Source organism: Ambystoma mexicanum, chromosome 11 (assembly GCF_040938575.1).
Source record: "Ambystoma mexicanum isolate Mex_15411 chromosome 11, UKY_AmexF1_1, whole genome shotgun sequence".
NCBI lineage: Eukaryota > Metazoa > Chordata > Amphibia > Caudata > Ambystomatidae > Ambystoma > Ambystoma mexicanum.
In genome coordinates this window covers 121,202,832-121,226,795 of record NC_090934.1, presented here as the reverse complement: position 1 = coordinate 121,226,795, position 23,964 = coordinate 121,202,832, and positions in this window count along the sequence as shown.

Sequence of the window (23,964 nt, the reverse complement as noted above, 5' to 3'; positions counted from 1 at the left end):
GGAGGTGAAGGCTCCAGAGGTGAAGGAATGGGAACAGAAGTCAGACAGAGCTGGAAAAAGGGTGTCAATGTGGTCCGTGATGGTTTTGGATGAACAGGGAAGGACCTGTTTTGATGAGACTTTCATAGATCGGACTTGTCTGGATATCTCATCAGGGGAGAACAGAGGAAAAGATGAGAAGGAGGGTAGAGAGGCGGCTATAGGGGGGGACAGAGGTATCAAAGAGAGAATGGGGAGAAGGAGGGGAAGACAAGAGGGTGGACAGGATGTCCTGGGTTTTTGAGATAAAGTGAGAGTCCAAGGCCGTGCAAAGGGCATGGGAGACGACAGGAGAGGTAGAGACTGCAGCAGGGTTGGCCAGCTCCTTTCAGATTTTAAAGAGTTCAGCCGAGATGTTAGATGTCGCAGGTGGGGCGGCATGGCTAAACCCACACAACACACATACACCCGTAGACGAATTAGACATGAAGCACACATGCATGCCCACACTAAGCTACACAGACACTTAGGCCAAACTGCATATAGACACAAAGAACATGCTTACAATCATTAAGATATTATTATTATTATTTGGAACTTGTTAAGCGCAACGGTCGCCCAAAGGCATCTTGGCGCTAGAGGAGAGACAGATGTCCATGGATAGAGAGAGGCCAGCAATCGGAGAACCGGTCTAAAAAAAGAAAGGTTTTCACAGCTTTCCTAAAAGCCAGATGGCTGGCCAACTTCTTTATAGAAGACGGTTGCTTGTTCCAAGTAGTGGCCACGGCTACAGAGAAGGAACGGCCACCTATCCTGACACGATTAAAGGATGGCACAACAAGCAGATTTCCCGACGCCGAGCGAAGCTGGCGACTAGGTAGATAGTGCACAAACTTAGAGATAGCATACACTAGAGCTAGAGATCACTTACACCCTATCGCTCATATATGGAAATTAACATCGCACAAGAACACTTATAACTGTTTTCTTGATGCAGAACGCAACTAAACTGAGTGACCATGCAAACCTAGTGGAAGACACAGCCATGTTAGTTGAATGGGAGCCATTGAGAACCCTTAACACTGTGGGGAGAAAAATATCCTGTCTTGCTGGACCAGCAAAAAGAGCCAGGCCCAGACAGCTTAGACAGTACATGCACCGAGCCAAGGTCATCGTGAGAAGGCGTGTTTGAGCCAGCATTGGAAAAATACAGACAATAATCAAATCCTAGGAGAGAGACATAACTCTAAATGTTGCAGAACTGTCAGGTTCTCATCAGCTTTCACCATAACACAGAGGAGGAAACAGCCCGAACAAGTCCCCAGAGGCCAAGGGAGGTAAAAACATATGTAGTAAAACCAGCTAAAATCCTCACAAATTACTGAGCAGGATAATCCGAAATGCGGTCCCTAAACATGTGATTTGCAGTGGCAGAGAATGCCTATTCAGAGACTTTCGTCCCCACCCAGTTCATTGGGACAAAACATACAATACACTAGGAAGTTGAAAGCTAGAATGTATTTGCTTGCGGCCAGGGGAGTCAGATAGTGGTAACCTTATTGGAGCAGGTGGCACCCTGGGACCCTTCTATCACCAACCCCTATAGTGCTCATGTGCTGGTAACCTTCCAAGGCACAAAGACTGAGAAAGCCCCCATTATCCAATCCCTACCCACCTTTAACGCTCACTCACACTTTGTTGCAGTAGCCACTCACAACACACTAACATGACATAATTTCACTTGCAACATTTTGGAGGTGGTCGCAGGTAGCACCACCAGATAGTGTGAAGCCAATGAAAACACTAACTCCATATAGCTTCTATATGTAGTCTGCCCCCTAACCAACCTCAGCATGCCTTGGGCTTTGTGGAACAACATGTCATGTGTGATATCATCACCCTTTAAAAGATCTTGACAAGCCTGAGAGCATTGGAAACCCTGAGATGTCTGGTACGACCCCTGTTTTCTGAGAACTCATTGATAAATCAGTGGTTTCGTCACATTTCTGGAATTTTCCGTTTCTTGGGTGTGGGGATTTCCCCTGAACCAGACCTCTTGATTTTATGGTTGGGGCCTCCTGTGCCAACAACCGCACTTCAGTTTTTTTAACAAAATGTTGAAAGAATTTTGAATAATTTTCTTCATACCTAGGAACTATCGTAATGGTTCTTTTTTGATTTGTGCATCCATCCTTTTCATTAAATTAATTAAATTCCTCTTTGGTTTTATACCTTCCTCACTTATGGTATGTCCGAGATATTCTACTAATGATACTGCAAATTTAAATATCTCAATTTTCAATATAAGACTCTTGGCTCAGAGGATGAAGTCGTGCATCCTGGTCACTGATGGCTTGCCCTGGTATAAGTATTTAATCTTGAAAAAAATAGTCTCCCTCTAGTCTCCAAAATAGGTGTTGCATGAGTCTTCGAAATACAGTCTCTGCTTAAATGAGGCCAAATGGGATACTCCTAAACCTAAATGCACCCAATGGTGTAACAAACAATGTCATGCTTTTGATTAATCTAATTTGATTTAATGATAGGCTTAGGAAAGATGAAGCAAGGTAAAATATTTGTCTGGTTTCATGGTTGGTAGAGTATGTCTGTCCACCTATATGTTTATATTTTGTTCTCTTAAGCCTACACACATCCTAATTGTGTTATTGAGTTTTCAGACTGTAACAATTGGGGATACCCGCTCATATGCTAGTTCTGGTTCAATTATGCCATCAGTACACAATTTCTTTAGTACCTTGCTCAGGTCTTCTCTTGAGCCTATATGCACATTTCTCACCTTAATGTCTCCTATTTTCCTGTTGAATACTTAAAGGTATTCTTCTTTTAATTTTTCGCTTGTGTGCTTTTTCCTAGTGTTTGGACTACTATCTGATACACTGAACATTGGTATGGCTTCTCCAGTATATTTTTATTTTCAAAATGGCTTGTTCAACCTAACCAACCACTGAAGATCCAGCTTTGGCTACATATAGCTTACATCATATAATCCTTGCATGAAACTTGAGTGTCACCCATTTATATTCCATAACACGAATGAGACTTTCTCATATCTAGTGGGTCTTATATTTATGGATTGGAGTGATTGTATGTCATACATCAGTTTGACTTGGAACGTGACCTTGTCTACCATTATATACGGTGGGCCTGAATCAATCATCATCAGAAGCTCTGTGTCTATCTGCATGTGTTCCCATGGGAACTTATTCCCCTTGGTAGATACTGTCAATAGAAAATCTGGTTTGTAATCTTCTTCAATCCTTAATAAACTGTTAGGTCCACCTATTTCTTCTCAGGCTGTAATTGTATTGACACTTCATCTGGACTTTGAATTATGGCTCATCCATCCATAATTACATATCATGCCACATCTGAGACATTCTGCTGTCAAGGCGAGACAATCTTTATCTCGATTGGGATGTCTTAATCTCCCACAACGTTGGCAGCTCGAGTTGTACCTCAAATTGAAATTGTTCTTGACTTCTATTTTGACCTCTCCCTGTTTCTCATAGCCTGTGCAACCATATCTTTTTCTTTGTCCTAGGCTGCAATGTTGCCCTATTTGAGCTATTTCTGCATTGGTTGGTGCATTTTCTTCTTTATGAACCGCTTTGATGTCCTTCATATTGATTTCTAAACTTTGCACATCTTTGATGCACTTAGTGGTATGTGGTACGTGGTACGTGTCATGTCTATTTCCTGCTCTGGTTTGGGATCTTTAGCTTTCCACAGTTTCTGTTGAATACTTGCATCTGATGTGTGGAGTATTAGTTGGTCTCTTAGGTACTCATCAATATTTCCCGCGAGGCAATTCATCCTCGAAGAGCTGCCATGTAACTGTCAACTGATTCGCATTAAAAAAGAATAGCTTTCTTTTTATTCCTATGACAAAAAGTTCACACAAGTTCAACTGATTTTAATGTGCTATGTTTCCGAGTAAAACAAATGGTTTCTTTCCAGTACTACATTTGTTTTATTACCAAAGTGTTTTTCTAATTTTGCTATTGCTACATCAGTGAATTAAGCCAATAAACAACAACTAGAAAAACAAACATACAATTGTGGGAGAGGGTAGGGCTACTTGAGAAAACAAACTCTTTCACATGACTACATGAGTCCTACGTGACAACACATGATCATTTATACAGCAGCCTTTAAAAGTGGGAGAGACAATTTTACAGACTAGCTCAGAGCCAATATTTTTACACTGGTTATCAACACTATTTCAAGATGTCATCATTTCTGCCATGGAATTGATAACAGTAAAGCATTGACCACTGATGTTAATTTTACCACCAGTAGTAAATCAGCCAACCTTATTTTGCATTTTATTTAGGTCTCTTTATAATTGGCGGTGTTGTCCACCGAAATTGGTCCCCTCTTGGCAGAGTTCCTAGCACTACCACACTTTCTGGTATGTGGCCAAATGGCCCTTGTGACGAAATGACTATTGCCCTGAAGGACTGCTAGGATGAGTAGTGGTTCCAAACTCCTACTTCGCACCACACTACTACCAGAACAGGAGGGAGCTCTATAATAATTGTGATGCAGAAAAAACAAAAATCCAATGCCTCCTTCGTCTCTTTATGGTAGAATGGTCCATGGGCAGGCTGCATTCTTCAAGAGGGTTTGAGCCAGCATGAAAGCATCCCAAACATCAGTAACATGGTAAATACCAAAATAAAAGAAATGTTCAGTCAAGGTTTTATGAAAATAAGTCTTTCATCAATCTAAAATGTCAGATAAACTATTACAAACACTAACACACCTCCTCCCCTACAATGAGATGCTAGAGAATGCAGATTTTGAGAGAAAGGTGCACATTTGGTTTTTAAGAAAAGGTATCTGCAGGTAAATAGTCTTGTAAAAAATGTAAACAAATTCAAGGATATTTCTTTTAGGCATAAAGCAGGGTCTTAAATGACACTATGGGCCCTAAAACAAGGCCCTGTGGTCGGAACCATTGATAAACATCTTCTAGTCTTCGTTCATCAAGCCCTATGCTGGCTTCTAAGTGCATTGAGGTAGTCTCAAGTTGGTGAGCTAGCTTGACGGGATTCAACACAGCAATGCAGTTCAACAAGTGGTAATGGCTCATGGCTCAAAAAAGCTTTACACAGGTAGGCGTAGCACAAAACCTCAAAGGTGCTCAAAGCAGCTCGAAGTTGAAAGAGTGTCAAAGGCATTTATGTTGGGTCTTTGCAGCCTCTTGAAGATGTTCAGAGCATTCAGCGTCCATTTTCTGTCCTTCCCAACCAGGCAGGTTGTCAGGAACACTTGAAGGGCTGCCACTTAAACTCGCAGACTCCTGTGTACCAGTTTACAGCTGCAGTGAGGCTTTTCCCAAGCAGGTCCCCTCAAATGCATGCTTGAAGTGGTCACATATAGCATATTCACCCTCCATTGTTTTCACCAAATGGATGCAAATATTGGGCAGTCTTTACCTCCAACAAGGCTCTATTGAAATCTTCTTCAAAATTGTTCAAGGTGATTCTTCAAGATGATGCGCCAAGAAGCATCACAACAAAGATTAAATTAAAGGGGTTTTACCCCCTTCTATAGGCACTGTCAGGTCGCGCCACTGAAGCATCACCCGCCCACATCGTTATGTGGGCTGACCGCGGTTGCGGTCCTTTCCCTTGGAAGGGAAGTGACGTTGGGCTAGGAAGAGGATGAGGGGTTTGAGGCAGTTTCCTGCCATGTGTGAATTAAGTAGGTTGCAAAGCACCCCGGCTCTTCCGTACTTTGTCCTGCATGTCGGTTGGGAGGCCCGAGCAAAGGCTCCCACTTGGCGACGAGGGGTGTTCGACACCCACCCGTGCCAGGGAGAGGACTGCAGTCGAGCGGCTTGGCGGCGTCGGCGCACCTCTGCTCCAAAGGCAAACACGAGGACTGTGGTCGAGCGGCCAGGCGCGTCGGCAATCTTCCACCGCAGGGACCCAGGTGAGAGCCCCCCCTGCCTGGCCCGGCAGCAACCCCGCCCACGCTGAAGCCTGGAAGGCAACGTGCCTCACGGCAGTGCACGTGTCGTGCAACAAGGCAAGAACCCCACCCCACGCTGAAGCCCGGAAGGCAACAGGCCCACGGCAGCACCTGGAAGACCACAGCACATGTGCAGGCACTGCACTGCCCTGCTGAGACGGCCACCATAACCCCACCACATGTAGTGGCGGCGGGGGGGAGGGCAGCAACTCAATACAGCACACGTGGGCCCACTTGCCACGCTCAGCACCCGAGGCAAAGGCTACAAGAGCCTGGAGGGGCACACCATTAAAGTGCGGCGCACAATCCCTGAGCAAAGGAGAACAAACCCCACATTCAACACCCCAAGAGGTGCACAAAAACGACACTCGCCAGATTTATCTCGGCGCCAAGTCCAATCCATCCAGCCCCGGGGCGTCGTCATCAGGAGGAGCAATAACAGCGGAAGATGACACACAGCAGGCACAAGGAGCAGGAAGCTCCTTGCAGAAAATGCCCATGCCAGGCCCGTTCGACCTCAGAGACACATCCAACTTAGGACCCAGATGTGTCATATGGCTACGGACTTCAAGTTGTACGCAGGAGCTATTGGCCTAACAGATGACACAAGTCTCAAAAACACACTGTTTATGGCCGTAGGCCTAACCGTCAGAGACATTGCAGGGGAACTGGTAAATGTGGACACAGTAACATACGGGGAACTTCATGGCAAGCTGTCAGAATACTTCACCCCCCATACTAACATTGACTATGAACATCACGTATTCCACACCACGAGACAAGAAAAAGGCGAATCGATGGACAATTTCATGATGCAATCACGCATCAAGTTAAAATACTGCGAATTCCACAAATACTCAAACGAAGAAGCACTGCGATCCCAAGTAAATGCCTGGCTGCATATCTCAACCCTTCAGGAAACAATTGCTTCAAAAGCAAAGGTCATTATAAGAAACACTCGCACTGGCCAGGATGGAGGCAGCAGTGGAATCGCAGTTGGACTATCTGGGAAAAGTCACCATCCAACAACCGACCTCCAACACAGACATGATCAACAAGCTATACAGCGCCCCCACGCAAGGTAGGAAACGTGCAGATGCCACATGCTATCGGGGTACAAGTATCCACACACAGGGGAATGCCCCGCAGTTGGACAGCAATGCGCTGCCTGCGGAGGAATGGGCCTGGATCACTATAGGGCTGTCTGAAAGAATGCGCCAGGACCAGTACCCGGCAGGCAGAAACATCAGGAGAGACGGAGAAGCTCGCGACTCAGCCCACCATCCAGTAGATGTGATGGAGGAGAACAAGGGACACCAAGACGGGAAGACAGAAACCGAAGGACCTCATACGCACGGGAAGAGAAGAGACCGTCAGATGGCTCCAGAAGGTCTCAGAAGAGGAGATTTGTCAGATACACCGAGATGCGGTCCCCATCTAGCAGTGAAACCCAGTCCTCAGAAGACGATCAAAGGAAGAAGGGATACGTGTGGGCTCTCAACAATGCCACGGCCCCCCAGCACAGCCCCACGCTCACGCTACAAGTCAATAACACACCCCTGGAATTCCTCATAGACACGGGGGCGACAGTCAATGTCATAAGTTAACAAGCGTACAACTCACTCATCTGTCTGCCAAAAATCTGCAAGGCAACGGTAGACATCTACCCGTATGCAGCGACAACCCCATTACCTTGCAAAGGTACAATCTCAGCATGGTGTGTACACAAATCTCATGTGGCGAAGATCCCCCTACACATATTAAAGATGGAGGCCAACAGCGGATGCATCTTGAGCTTTAAGACAGCAGTAGAAATGGGGCTAGTCCACATATTATACCAACTCGTGGCCCACATATACTTTGCGAGGCCCGATGTCATAGAACAGGCCTTCCCAAATCTATTCAAACGCCTGGGGAAACTGAAACACAGGAAGGTACAGCTCCATATCAATCCAGAAGTCCCGCCTGTCGCCCAACACTATTGCGGTATGCCTGTCAACATCCAACAACAAGTAGAAGAAGAACTACACAAGCTCATCAAACTCAACGTCATCGAACCTGTCTCCGGACCCACCCCATGGGTGTCTCCTATAGTCCCAGTCCCCAAGAGATCCCCAGACGGATCAATACGCCTGTGCGTAGACATGAGAACGGCCAACGCAGCAATAGAAAGTGGGAGACATCAAGCACCCAGGATCACTGACATGATCCAACTCCTTCACGGAGCACAAGTTTTCTCAAAGCTGGACCTAACAAAAGGATACTACCAAATCGAGATAGCCCCGGAGTCAAGATACATTACAACATTCGTGACCCATCAAGGGCTGTTCCAGTACAAGAGGCTCATCTTTGGAATCTCATACGTCGCTGAGATTTTTCAAGAAGAAATCCACCGTGTCATCAGGCACGTCCCCAACTGCCTAAACTACTCCGATGATGTTTTAGTCTTCGGAAAAACCAAGGAAGAACATGACACGGCACTTCACAGGGTATGTGCGGCACTGGAAGCAGCAGGACTGACCCTCAACAAAGCCAAATGTGAATTTGGCAAAGGCTCCCTACGATTTTTCGGACACAGTTTCTCTAACAAAGGCATGCGGCCGGACCCAGACAAAGTGGCTGCCCTCAATTCGGCCTCGCCTCCTAAATCCGCAACCGAGCTGTGATCGTTCATCGGGCTGGCCAGCTATTGCTCCAGATATCTAAAGGACTATGCCACGGTCAGTAACCCACTGCGCCTGCTGACACGCAAAGATCAACCGTACAACTGGCCGGAGGACTGCTAGAAAGCTTTCGAAGCGATATGCAACGCCATCACGAAAGCAGAGGACATGGCCTACTTTGACACGAAATGGGACACGAAGGTAATAGTTGACGCCTGGTGGATCTGGGAGCCATTCTGACGCAAAGGGACCCCGAGTCACCCACAAATGTATATATAGTGGCGTACACCAGCAGAAGTCTGACCCCCACAGAACAAGCCTATTCCCAAGCAGAAAAAGAGAGCCTGGCGGTGGTATGGGCATGCAAGTATTTTCACTTGTTTCTCTACGGGAAGGAATTCACAATCATGACGGATCATCAAGCCCTGCTCACAATATATGGAGATCCCAAAGCGAGAATGCCCCCATGAGTAGCCAGATGGGGTCTGCGCCTGCACGACTATACATTCATCATCAAGTACCGGCCAGGAAAAGAGGATAACCTGGCAGATTACATGTCTCGTCACCCAACAGGACCAGCAAACCCCCTGCCATCCATAGCGGACGAGTAAATCAACTACATAGTCCATCACTTGCAGCCCCTTCCAGTGGGGTGGGCGGACATCATCACACATTCGGAGCAAGGCCCAGCCCTTCGGATTGTCAGACACTGCATACAGATGGAAAGGAGAGCGCATATGAGGCAACAGGCAAAACAGGAACCAGAGACAGTTCAAGAGGACATCAAATGAATAGACCATGTCCGAGACGAATTCTCGATAGTAGACGAACACGGCGTACTAAAAGGATGCAAGGTACTCATCTCGGAGTCTCTGCATGCAAAAACGATACACACGGCACACAAAAGTCACTGGGGGGTGGTCGCCACTAAACAGCTACTGAGACAAAAAGTGTGGTTCCCGAGACTCGACCCCATGGTAGAAGAAATTGTAGGTAAATGCCCGACGTGTGAACAGATAGCACCTCCACCACACCCGAACCCCCTCCAGATGTCACCCCTACCAGGACACGTATGGGAAGAACTAGCAGTAGACTTCTTTGGACCGCTGTGAGATGGCACCTATGTGCTAGTACTAATTGACGAAAATTCACCATTCCCTGAAGTGCAAATCGTGGAGAGTACAACCGCCTCAAGCGTCATTCCCGCCCTCAACCGCATGCTGTCCACGTACGGAATCCCAAGACTGATAAAGTCCGATAATGGACTGCCATTCGTAAGTCAAGACTTTGAAAACTTCTCCAAGTACATTGGGTTTCAACACAGAAAAATAACGCCTCGATGGCCACAGGCAAATGGCATTGTTGAGAGATACATGGCCAACGTCAAAAGAACTCTACAAATAGCTGCCATCCTCAACACGCCGTTCGAACAGGCCATCTACCAATTCTTGAGGGATTACAGGCACACCCCACACAGCACAACAGGGAAATGCCTGGCCGACTTGATGTTCAGAAGACCAGTCAAGACTCGGCTACCGGAAAACCCTAGCCCGGGAGACGCAACACCACTAGACCAGGAGGCTAGAGAAAGTGACGGAGCTGCAAAAGCCAAGATGAAGGGCACAGCAGATCACAAGAGACGAGCTCAGGAATCAACCATGGAGCTAGGAGACCAGATGTGGATACGGCAACCTAAACAACGAAAGGAGGACGCCACCTTTGCAAAGGAACCGCTGACAGTGATGCACAAGAAAGGAACGATGGTCACGGACCACTCCTCAGTAACCCGCAACGTATCACACTTCAAGCGCATGATGACCACCCCAGAAGACACCTGGGACAGACACGAGGACAGAAATGAGGAAAGACACTGAGACGAACTGTACCTGGGAGATGGCGAGACATCGGAGGGCAAGGACAATCGGATGCACCACTCGCAAGCGGAGATGACTCCTCGTAGGTCAGGAAGACCCCAGCAGAGTTGCATAAAACCGCACAGACTCATCGAAGAGATGGAGTGAGAAGAGGCAAGGACCTGGTATGTTAAAAAGGGGGGAGATGTCAGGTCGCTCCACTGAAGCATCACCCGCCCACATTGTTATGTGGGCTGACCGCCATTGCGGTCCTTTCCCTTGGTCAATTAGGATATATATGCGGGGGGAAACCTCCCACAACCCCCATCCAATCCAAAAAACCTGTAAACCCCCACCCAATCCCCTTAAATCATTTATAATCTGAGACCAACTCAATACATATGTAAAATAACTAAAATAATATGTCTCGGGAGGATAGCTCGGCGACAATGTGCTCGCCTAGGAAGCAAGACAAGACGGAGCAATAAAGGTTCGATCCCCGGGTCTGCACTTAGAAACCTCTGGGTATTAAGCGCGTTATAAATAACCTATCATATCATATCATATATCATATCAATATAAAGGTCAATTGTGCAGAAGTTCAATTAGGACCACTATTATTGGGTCAATTAGGACAAAAGGTCAATTGTAAAAGGCCAATTTGGGTAATACCCTTCCTAAGGCCCTGTCTGCTCCCTAACCACTGCTGGTTCAGTGTGTAAGGTCTCCCTGGACCCCTCTTATGCACCCTGAGGATGGAGCCCTAATTTTGTCCTGGAACTCTGAACTACCTTGACACTATCACCTCTGCAACCATGGGTTAGTCAACCCTATCTCATCATTCCACACCCCCTGCCTTTTCACGTCTTCGCCCCATATCACCATTTTCTCCACGCTTATGGCATGTGACTGGATTGTGTTTAGTAACATTTGCTGGTGTTTTTGTACTTAGCTGTTAGTAACATTGCTGCTGTTTGAACCTAGCTGCTAATAACACGTGTATGGGGTTGCTGGTGGTACTCTCGTTCAGGTTGGAATTGCCATTGCATTTCGGTGCTGGACTGCCCCTGGGCAGGACAAAGACTGATATGCAAATGGATATTTCCCATCTGTGAAAGGCACAGTGAGTAAAAGCAGTGGCTGCGAACTCTCAAGTGGTTAATAACCACTGAACAGGTTATCAGGCCTTGTTCTGTCGAGAGAGGGGTGCCCGCTACCTTTGCAAACACTCTGTTACCATGGCTACTATCTATCGGCCACTTCCTCAGATCTCCTCCTTTTTTCTCTGAGTGGGCGGACGTCTCCTCCTCCCTCCTTGCCTCGCCCACTCAACTCATCCTTCTTGAAGACTTCAACATCCACCTGGATGCTTCCTGTCCCTCATCTGGACTCTTCTGTGACCTCTGCAACTCTCTCTCTGTCTCTCCCTCTATTCTCCCCTCTGTCCTGACTCACTGTGCAGGAAAAAAACGGATCTCTTTAGACCTCCACCTCTCTATCCCTCTGAACATTCCTCTCACCTGGAGCAATCACTCTCTCCTTCCCTCCATCTCACCCTTGCTACCCCTCAGGCCAGGTCAACTCCAATACTTCCACCTACCTTCTCTGTCATCCAGCCCATGAAGCGTGCGTAAGTTGAGACTTTCACTACCACTTTCTATCCTCCTCCTCCACCTCGGGCTGACTCACATTCTGACACAGCCCTTTCCACGCTCTATTCCTCTATCTCTGATACTCTTGATGTTATTGCCCCTGTCATGAGTATCCACTTGAAGTCCAAAGCCAAGTGCAAATCTTGGTTTGACTCTGACCTAGTTGCCCTTAAACACAAGTGTCGGGTGGCTGAGAAGAAATGGGGGGGTTCTTGTGCATCCTCTGACAAACTGGCCTGCTGCCTGCTCCAAAGGCAACACCGGCTCCTCGTCCGCACTAAGAAGAAAGACCATATCCAATCCCATCTCTCAGCAGCATCTAACAACTCGGCCAAATTCTTTAAAATCTGCATGGAGCTGGCCAACCCTGCTGCAGTCACCACCTCTCCTGTCGACTCCCAGGCCCTTTGCACAGCCCTGGCAAATCCAGGACATCCTGTCCACCCTCTTGTCCTCTCCTCCTCCCCCTCTTCTCTCTCTGATACCTCTTGCACCCCTTCAGCCGCTACTCCTCCCTCCTTCTCATCATTTCCTCTTTTCTCCCTGATGAGATTTCCAGACAAGTCTGATCTATGAAAGTCTCATCAAAACAGGTTCTTCACTGTTCATCCAAACCCATCAAGGACCATATTGACACCCTTGCTCTGGCCGACTTCTGTAACCATTCCTTCGCCTCCGGAGCCTTCCACTCCCCTCTGAAGCACTCTCTTGTGCACCCTTTTTTCAAAAAACCTACAGCCAACCCATCTTGCCTGGCTAACTATCGCCCGATTTCTATCACTCCTTTCCTGGGCAAACTCTTGGAAAAGCTGACCATCTCCCAGCTTAATCTTCACACTGACTCTGTTGGTTGTCTCCATGACCATCAGTCTGGCTTCAGAACTGCCAGAAGCATGGAAACTGCTCTCCTGAACATCCGTGAAGACCTGCTCTCCAACCTTGACTCTAACATCCTTTATGTCCTCATCCTACTCAATCCCTCTTCTGATTTTGACACTGTCAACTATGCCATCCTGTTCAACCATTTCCGTGATAACGTGGTTATCACCGATCAGATCCTGGCCTGGCTGACCTCTTTCCTCTCTGATCACCCCTTCCAGGTCCAACTCGGGTCCTTCCTTTCCTCCATCTCACTCTCTACTTGTCGTGTTCCCCAGGGGTCTATCCTATCTCCCTGGCTTTTCAACCAATACCTGGCACCCGTTGCCCACCGCATTGCCGCTCTCTCCTCCAACTTTCTCTGCTATGTGTATGACAGCTCGTTTTCAGGCTTCCCTCCACCACATATTCTCCATCCCTCATCTCGGACTGTCTGCCTCCCATCCAGGAGTGTAGCAACGCCAATGATCTCTGCCTTAATACCAGTAAGACAGAGATTCTCCTCATCGGCAGAACTGCATTCTCCTTTCCTGTCGCTCTCTGGCCGGAAAGAAGTCAAGCTACCACCTGCACCTCCTCAGAGGTATTCTTCCTTTCCTCTCCTTCCCCCAGAAGCTCACTGTCTCTAGAGCTCTGGTTGTCTCTAGGCTACACTACTACAAAAGCCACTTTCTAAATCTGCCTTCTTCTACTCTCTGCAACTCATCCAGAACAGGACTGCGAGACTTGTCCTTGGACTCAAGCCCTGGGATTGTATGTCCCCAACCCTGAAATCTCTTCATTGGCTCCCAGAGGCTACAAGGGTTAAATTCAAGACTCTCTGCAATTTCCCCAAGGCTTTCTGGGGCCTGGGAAAAAATACATTCATACTCTCCATCCGTAAATGCCTTTCTACTCAAGCTCTTCGCTCCTCCATCTCCAACTCGCTCAGGGTCAGTCGCTTCTCCAAGCAATGAGTTGGGGGTAGATCTCTTTCCTCGGCTGGGGCCTTCTTCTGGAACAGCCTCCCAGCCACTATGAAACTTGAGGAGAACTATCTCCGGTTCCGGAAGCACCTGAAGACGTTCCTCTTCACTTCTGCCTTTGCTCTTCCTATCCCCTGCTGATCTGTCTGCTTTGGCTCTGTGCACTGTCACGGATTTAAAGACACGGCACACTCCAGACAAGGACTCTTTCCACTGGCCAGGCATGTGGCGCATAATGAAAACACTTTCAAGTTTATTAATTTCAGATTCAGCTTTGAGAAAGCAGCCAGCCCATCTCACACCCCCCTTGACGTAGACCCCGAGTCGCAATCGACCATGAACCAGGCCGGTGTGTAATCTGGAAATATTTATTTATTTTTAAAATCAAATGAAAATCAAGCATATTCGATATAGGGCAGGCAGCAATCACTAGTGGAGTGATGATTACACAGCAAAATGATAGGATACACTTAATTTAAATTTCTAACATCAGACACATCAATGCAAAAATGAATGAAAGCAAGATTACTTTTTGGTAATACTTTTAGATGGCATAACTGTTATGCATTCCCCCTGAAACACGCCACCAAACCCCTTTTAACCAAGTTGTGTGTGGTTGGAGGTGAGTAGCAAGGAGTCAGATATAACAGGTGAGAAAAACGACTCTGGGAAGGAAAACAGTGCAGCAAAATCACACGTGGCAGAATTGCAATTTCTTAGTTTTCACTGGTTTAAAACAAGCAAACAGCTTAGAAAATGAATGAGCTAAACAGTCAACATCGAAATCGGTTTGCTGATGAGGTACAAAGGCACATAACAGGTATGAGACTGAAGTGAAAGGGTGACATTTGATGGGTGAAAGTATGGGATTCTTTCTAGGAAAGGAAAATCAGATTTTAAAAGGAAAACACTTTCACAGGTTACTAGGGTATTCATGGGATTTTTATAGGGTTGGACAGAATGCAAGGTAACAGAACAGTGTATGCAGCTTTTATGGTTACTGGGGAGGGTGATACTTACAATATGCACTTGAATTGGGTAGTTTGGACAGCTAACCGGGTCTCTGGACAGCGGGACAAGGATTTGGTCACTGCGCTGCTGCTGGGCTCTCCTTTAAGTGAACAGCGGGGCAACCGGGGTCTGGCCACAGTGGACGGCGGGTGCATCAGCTTGGCAAAGACAGGTCTGATCACTGGATTCTCCCAAAAGGGTCCGCAGCCTTTCCTCCTTTCTCCCTGAATTATTGGGATTTTTGTAGGGTTTAGTTCTGGATAGTGGTTCTGCCTGACTAGGAGGTTCTGTTTGGATAGAAGGTTCTGCCTGGATAGGATCAGCTACCTCTGGCCTGGCTCTGGAGTCTGGAGTCTTGCAGGGTGCAGAGTATCTGGATCTATGGATTTTGGATGTCCTGAATTTTGAATGTCCTGACTCTCTCTATGCTTCCTCCTCTTATAAGCAGGATGACATCAGAGGAATTTTACTATGTGGGTGGAAATAACCTGGACCTACCTCTAAGATGGGATAGGTCCGGCTGTGGATGTTGCCACCAACCTCCAAGCTGATTGGACTAAAGGAAATGACTTCCCCTTAAGTGTATGCATTTTATGACCCCTTTTGTTCCTCAAGCCACATTTTTCACAAATGGAGTTATGGAATACAACTTCATATTTTCAATTGTCACCCTTATACAAATCAGATATGTGAATCCCATATTTCACAAGGAATATGCCTGTTCAAACTCCAAGTTTGTGTGATATTGCTTCGCCCTTCTAGCACTCTTTCGCAATTTATTTGGAAACCATGTTATCAATAATCCTACAAATAGATACACATTAGCCTAACAGTGTCGGGTATATTTCCGTGAAATTTCACAACTATACCATGTATGCTTTCCCCAAAAATGCCTTTTTACTGCCATTCCCACCCACCAAATGTCAGGAAAAACCACATGGTCTTATTTTAATGGAGCAAAAACTACATTAAAGCTGTCATAATTTCACATGACTGCTTCTTTAGATTACTACAATAAATGTGTTAATATAGAAAGTTCTTTCAAGTCTTATGGATGGCATTTGTCACTGTAGGGCGGTCCTTCTACAGCCAGCCTGCCCCCTCCGTGTCAGTTCTGAACAACAGGGTTACCATAACGCACTTTGATTCAGGCAGATGAAGCTGAGGAGAGGCGTCAAAAGGAATTTGCACTTCTCTGTGAAAGTGCTGATTCCCGTTGATCCATTGTCCCTTGCTGGGGAAATGGCAGTCAGTCTGACAAGGTCGAAAATGTTCACACTTTGGCCCTTTCATAGTTTGTGGAGGGGATTTCTTTCCCAGGAAGGTTTGGTGCCTTTGTATTGCCTGCGTAGGCCAACTTATTCTGCTGTTTTCAGACACCTTTCTTCCCCCCGTCTTTCTTTCACAGAAACCAAGTCTTTTGGTAAATAAATATAATATACACTTAAACCAACCCAGTTCCACACATAAAATACTGGTTCTGTGTGCGTATTTGGGATGATTTCACACTTTAGCTTTCAAAGTGTCATTTCACTACTTTTGCAAGAAAACAAATTTACACGTGTTCATTTTACATGGGGATTTCATAAGATGCGGTTTCTTTGGCATGCATTTTCTGAAAGGCCTTGACAGATCGGGTCAGTTTCAGAGCACAGAAAGATGCTGGAAATAGTTTTCTTTGTAATTGACACATAGCCAGGGAGAAAGACCTTTATTTTGAAGTGCTCTGGGTGGGTTAACTTGTTGCAAAGTGAACGCTGTCTGTGCGGACTGAATTTTTCTGCTCTTCACAGATTTTACTTGATAGCACCCTTCTGGGCAAGAAAGCCTTATTTGATGAAGTTAAATTGAAATATATGGACAGGGATGTGCTGAATTAGAACAAAACTGTGTGAGGTTTGCAATGAAAGTAGCACCAGTGTGATGTCATTTTAAATGCAGATGATTTCAGGGCACAGCCTTGGGTTATCAAATGACAGAAGCAGTGCCGAGCCATTCTGCATTTTATTTATTTTCTTTGTATTGACATGAAGAAAACAAAGTGAAGCCATTCTAGGGCAGGCTATGTTCCATATCGCTGCATATGTGCTCAGCAGACACAGCACACCCCTTCTTTCTGTAACTGCCAAAACGCGGTTTGGTGGTGCAAGCGAATGTGCTCAGCAGACACAGTGTAGCCAATCTTTTTGTAACTGCTAAAATACAGTTTTGTGATGCAGGGATTTCTGTTGGGCTGGTAAATATACCCCAGAGCACCTGGCTACCCTCTGATTTCAGGCCCAGGTCCCTGTCCAGCCAGCTAGACACCTGCACTGCCTCCTGGCAACCCTTCCACTTGGGCCTGTATCTGCAATCCTTCCTGCACTTATCTGACACCCCTTTCTGCGCGTTAAGCCTTGCACCTGCCATCTTGGTGGCTGCACTATCAGTTGTTTTTATCCCTTGCTCAGCACTTGACAGCTCTACCCTCCCCTTCCACTTTCCCCCTTCCCTCTCCCCTGCACTTTCGTGTTCTCAATGTCACTGGGCCTAGTAAGATTGTTGTTTTGTCCTCCCTTGTTCCCTTCTCTTGCCTCATCGCACTCTGAAACACGTGTGAATGAGCACGATACAAATACAATATCATATCATATTATGTGATTAGTAATTCTGTCCAAAATTGGCTGAAAAAATTGGTCTTTTTGTGTTTGGCCAACAATATCAGAAAAATCAAAAAGAACATTCTTGAAAGCAGATATTATCATGGCTATCCATATAATTGTGCAAGTCACTGTCAGATTATTGATTAGATAAACTTGATATATCCCTAGATATCACTTTTAGATTATGGGTATCAGGTGAACAATACCTACCTGCAGGATTTTCCATTGCATGGGGAATAAGTGGGCCCAGTACATCATTCCGAATTGGCAATATTGTTCAAAGAATTCCACGAGCAAGAATTATTTTCCAACTTGTCTGCTGTGAAACAGTAGATTGATTTCCTAAGCCAAGATAATTACTTAGTGCTGCATGGTGTTGGATGTTTGAGCCGAAAGGAAGAAGTATGGTACCAGGGACGTCATTTCACCAAAATGGCAGGGGGAGCGGAAGTGACATCACATGACCCTTGACCTCTGATGACATCACAGGAAGTGTTGTCATTTGACCCCACCCCGAAGTGACATCACGGGAAGCAATGGAACACAACTGTTTACCCCTTCACAAAACAGGAAGTGGCATCACATTGCATTGTTTCTAAGTACACTATGAACAATATGGTTACAATATTACTGTAACGTGATATGCATTTCATACAGGAATGGATCACCATATGTATCAGCAGAAAAAAACAACCTGTAACTGCAACTTACGAAAAGCAAAAACATAGTCCGAAATGGATGCTTATTCTACTCCAAATGCTTTTTGGAGGATTTTGTCTGCATTGTGAATTTTAGGTGTTTAAGAACAGACTAAATTAGTGACTCACCCCCTGAAGTGTGCCTGAAATAAACCTTTAATGAGTCTAGCAGTTATTGTATGGAATTCCAGAAAGACAAATAGCTCAAAAAGCCACATGGCATTGGCCACAGCCCAGGAGCTTCAATTTGAAAAAGAAATAAAAAATGTTTTTATTTTAGGGGTAGCAAAGTAGACAACAGCGGTCGCAAGTGCGAGTCCTGGCGACACCTAAATGACGTTCCTGGAAGTACCCAGTGATCACTAGAATGAAGTCTCTGACTCAACCGTTTCTTGGATCGGTGAATGCGAATAATTCCTCCGGAAGTATTACTTGGCTCTGGAAATCCATCAGACCACAAGGATATCAGCTCCCACTATAGAAAAACAACCCTTATTGTGCCTAAGCCAGTGTACCGATGTGCTAATTAATGAGCACTTATTTTTAGACAAACCTGCCTTAATCTAGGGACTCCAGTCATGTACAATGAGTGGACAACTTTCAGTGCCAAAGGTGCTGTTGGTGTTATCGTGTATTTTATGCAAGGACTTCTTGCGGGATGCAGATGTACTTGGGAATCGGGACATGAAATAGCAAAGCACCAGTCTGCCCCCAAATCCCCCCACCCCCAAGACATCTGTGCTGTTTATCTAGTCGGCTTGCTGTGGACCTAGACAACATGGCTCTCGCCCAGCTAGAGGCAGAGAGAGAACAAGAGAAGACAGAGAGAGTGAGAGACAGCCTCCAATCAGCATTTCATTTGCCAGGCATAGCTAATGTAAAATATAATTTACTTCCTCAAATGGCCATGGCACATTTTCAAGTATTCCCTAAAAAATAACTGAGTTTTGTTTGCAAGTAGAAAGACAATTACAGAAAATAAATAGGGAGACATGTTAGGATAGGATCCCAATCAAGATAGCTCACGCTTCTTTCAAACATTTGATTAATCGCAAACAATGAAGGCTTCTATTTGTTATGATAGCCTTATGCAGCAATTGAGGGTTCATGAATGGCCCACTCCCCTGTCTCAACCAATATGTTGGGGAAGGGACATTATTCCAAGTGACAATGCCCCCTTCCGAGGTCTATAACATAACAAAATGGGTTAGTATGTTAAATATGCTTTTATTTAGTTAAATATCAATAACTAGGATGTCTTTATAAGGTAGGCATTTTCATTGCAAACATGGTTAACTGCACAGTTTTAGCCTGAGCGGGAATTAGCTGCAATGTCAAAGTAAACCTTTGTGTTTATAAACGTGGAAGCAGTCTTCCAGATTTTAGCTTTCACGTTGGTGTGGTAATTGAGGTGGACGAGTCTTGTTGACAGAAACATTGCTGGGAAAATCCATTGCTTATTCTTGAAGACAGAGCAATGCTCTCTTGTTGTGACCCTGGCTGCTTCTGAAGTTCGAATGCCTGGAATTAAGTCAATACCAGTAGTTATTGACTACATTCTGAACATTCTGATTGGCTGAGTGGAGGACAGAAATGACTTCCATGTGCTAATATTTCTTAGGAACAGTTGTTATGAGAAGTGCACATAAATGCTTCTTGGAGTGCACTGAAAGCATTCTCTCCCAACTAAAGGAAATGGCAGCTCGCAGTAATATCTCAGCTGGAGATGCAAGCCATACCTATTTGTGAAAAAAGAATTTATAGCCCTCCAAATAAAGTGATTCTGGATCCATGGATGGCAGATTTCGATATTGTTCTAATTAGGATTTTCAGTTACCACGATAAAAAATAAATATCAACGTCTAGCAATAACTCCTGTTTTATGAGGCGAACCTCGCCATAAATAACGTTTCACAATAACTACTTGCCTTTTTCCTCCAGAAATGTGCGAGTAATAATCTGGCTATCTGTTGGTAGTCAGCATTAATGTGATACACCTGTCAGTGCTCTATGCTGGACAGGCAGCTCCCGCTCACATTTTCCACAAATCGAACATGAGCGCTGCCTCTCGCACAGAAATCATTTCATCTTTAGATTCTCCATCTGAGCAATGCTTTTATATGGGGCTGTCTATTCAGCCCTAACGCTCAAATGGCATGTGCCTCAGAGGTAGCACCAATTCACCTGCTCTGCTGGCTTCTCCATATGTCTGAGCTTTGTAAGTATGGGATTTATAAAGTACTAACCTAGCTGAGAACCAATGGAGCACTACCCAGGGGTTAAACCTTAGTACCAGGGTAATAGAAAAGTGGGATGTGTAGGCCGAGCATGGCGGAGGGACTTCAGAGGGGGGGAATAGGTTGAGCGGAGCGATCAGCAATTGGCAAGGTACCCTTTGAAAAGGAGGGTTTTCAGGTCCTTCCTGAAGTGTATGCTGGCAATGGGGGTCAGGGGGTGGGGGGTTCTTACCTGCCTTGGTAACTTATTCCAGAGACAAATACCTGTTTACTGTTTTCCCCCTCTTGCAGTTCTCTGTTTCCAGCCGGTCAATGTTGTGGATTCTGGTTGGAGGTGTGCTGACCCACGGCGATAGTGAGTTTCTTGGCCAGGTAGAGTGTTTTTTTAGTTGTGACCGCTTTGATCTGAAATGAGATAGATAGGGTTGTCAGCAGGGATGGGACCCGTGGACCCAGCCAACGGTAAGCCTCGCAGCATACGCCCCCTCTTAGACGTCCCTCCCCGGCCTCCTGCCCAATTGCTACTACCTAGCACCCCACTTCTCCGATTGATATGTAATTAACATCGACCACTCGTCCACAGGTCCCATCCCTGCTGACAACCCTATCTATCTAATTTCAGATCGGCTATCCAGCCCCCCTGGCGCCCTTATCTGGGAGGACCAGCTTACAGCAATTGATGTCCACCCTTTAACTCAATTGAGTAAGACTCTGCTTCCTCTACAGTTACCCAACTAGGCTGTCTTACCAACTTCTTTTGGCCCTTGACTCAACTAATTGACTCCCCTTTTCCTTTCTCTTCCTTGGTACATTGTCTCTTACTTTGTCTCAATTGACTTCACACTGTAACTATACATCTTGTCATGCCTAAATGTAACCTTCAATTGCTATATGTTCTGCCCTGTCACTTACCCCGTCACCACCACTCATGATCACGGGTTTTGCTAAAATTACTAATCTGTTATCACAATGTGCTTCCTTTCCTCATGACTGGAACACATTATTAAATACATGCATATTGAATGGAATATACATGTTATAAATAAACAATGGGTATCACTATGTCACTTCACGGTGCACATCACAACATCACCAGCCTTGAAAAAGACTTAGGTTGAAACGCGCGTCGGCTGTGTAGCGAGTTACCATGTCAAAAACTTGTCATTCATTTCTACAATTATGTTTTCTTTGGTGCTAACTAACCAAAAATAAACAAATTAATGAATATGACCTAACTGGACTATACAATTGATCTAATCGCTCAACAAGCGACCATTGGGTCACCATACCCTATCAGCGCCCAACTGATCCAGAGTTTGTCATCCCCACAACTATAACAGATTGCTATTTTTGAAAGGGTTTATAGTCAAAATGTCGACAAAAAAATGTCGACATGCAAAAATGTCGAAAAAATAATGTCGAAAATAATAATGTCGACATCCTATACTTTTAATGTAAAAAGTCATAATGTCGAAAAAAAAATGTCGACATTTTTTTTTCGACAATATGACTATAAACCCTTAACACTATCAACACCTCACCCAACACCCTCCTGCAACCCCCCCACACCCCCCACCACCACCCTCCCACCCCTCATATGCAACACATTCTAATTATTTATATATTTATTTATTTATTTTTTCAATAAATAAATAACCAACAAAAAGTATCATTTACTATGGGGGGGTCCCCCCCCCAACCCCCCCTCACCCAACACCCCCCTGCCACCCCACCACACCCCCTAACCACCCTCTCACCCCTCATACTCAACACAATCTAATTATATATTTATTTATTTATTTATTTTTTCAATAAATAAATAACCAAAAAGAGTCTAATTTACTATGGGGGGGGTCCCCCCCAACCCCCCCTCACCCAACACCCCCCTGACACCCCCCCACACCCCCCCAACCACCCTCTCACCCTCATTCCCAACACATAGTAATTATATATTTATTTATTTATTTATTTATTATTCAATAAATAAATAAACAAATAAATAAAAAGAATATCATTTACTATGGGGATGTCCCCCCCCAACCCCTCTCACCCAATACCCCCTGCCACCCCCCACCCCTCATACTCAACACATACAACACAACAATAAATATATATTTATTTATTTATACAACATTTTCGAAAAAATTTCGACATTAATGTAAAATGTCGACATTTTTGTATGTCGACATTATTGATTTTCGACATTAATTTGTCGACATTTTGACTGTCGACATTATTGATGTCGACATTATGACTGCACACCGTTTGAAAGAATTACTATGCTTCCGTTAACCTGATCCTCGTCCACTAACACACTTTTTATGGTTCATAAATTCCCGAATGGAGGGTTGTCGTTGAAAAGTGGATTATGTTACCACATTTTCCGGAATGCAAGACTACTTTGTGATTGTCTATAGAGTATTACATGTATACAAAAAACTCAATCTGCGTCTCTAGAAAACATAAAATGGTAGGTATGCTTTATGCACTAACTAGTTTGTAATGTACGTCTAGTGATCTCTTCCTACTTATACTAGGAGTTGATACTCATGTGGCTCATTGCAAGTATGCCGGTCCAGAAACAGCAGTGCCGGTAAGCTTACCAGCACGGTTGTTTCCGGACCGGCATACAACAGATCTGCCTGCTGGAGCCCCCATACATGACAGGTCTGACCCTGCCGGGCACAGCAGCCACTGCCGGGTAGGCAGGCCATTCACGGAAACTCTGGCACTGTTAGCAACGATGCCGCTGCATCCGTGGTCCCCACTCGCATAGAGTCTCTATGGGAATGGGGAACAACATTTTACCAGCGTCTAACTTTCCGGGCCGCCGGGTTTGTAATCAACCAGTGGCACTGGAAAGTCAGGTGCTGGTAAACATTTACGTGTCCAGAGGCAACCCGCTGGTAGCACCGGCACGGTTACCGCCGGACTCGTAATGAGCCTATGGTCAGGCAAAATTGCAGCTATCAAAATGGTTGCTTTACATCACATGAAACTGAATGATATCTCCAACAAAGTCTCGGTTCATTGTCTAACTTTTAAATAAAACATGTAGATAAGGCATTTGAATAAAACATAATGAAATTAAATAATCATAATGCATCTTGTAAATTGCTTACATTAAAAACAAATGTTCGATAAAGACATAGCACACTGTTATGAAATACAGACACGATTTTCAGCCTAACTGTTCTAAGAACATTTTACGCATATCACAGGTCAGTGCTGTCACTAGTGTGCAGCATTGGAAATGAATATGGCGCAATTTATCCAAGTCAGCTATATTAATCTAATGGAAATTACAGCAGCGCTTTAGCTGGCCCATCGATTACACAAGTTTGCTATATAGTCAAGGACAATCCTGCAGCCCCTGTAGGTCCAA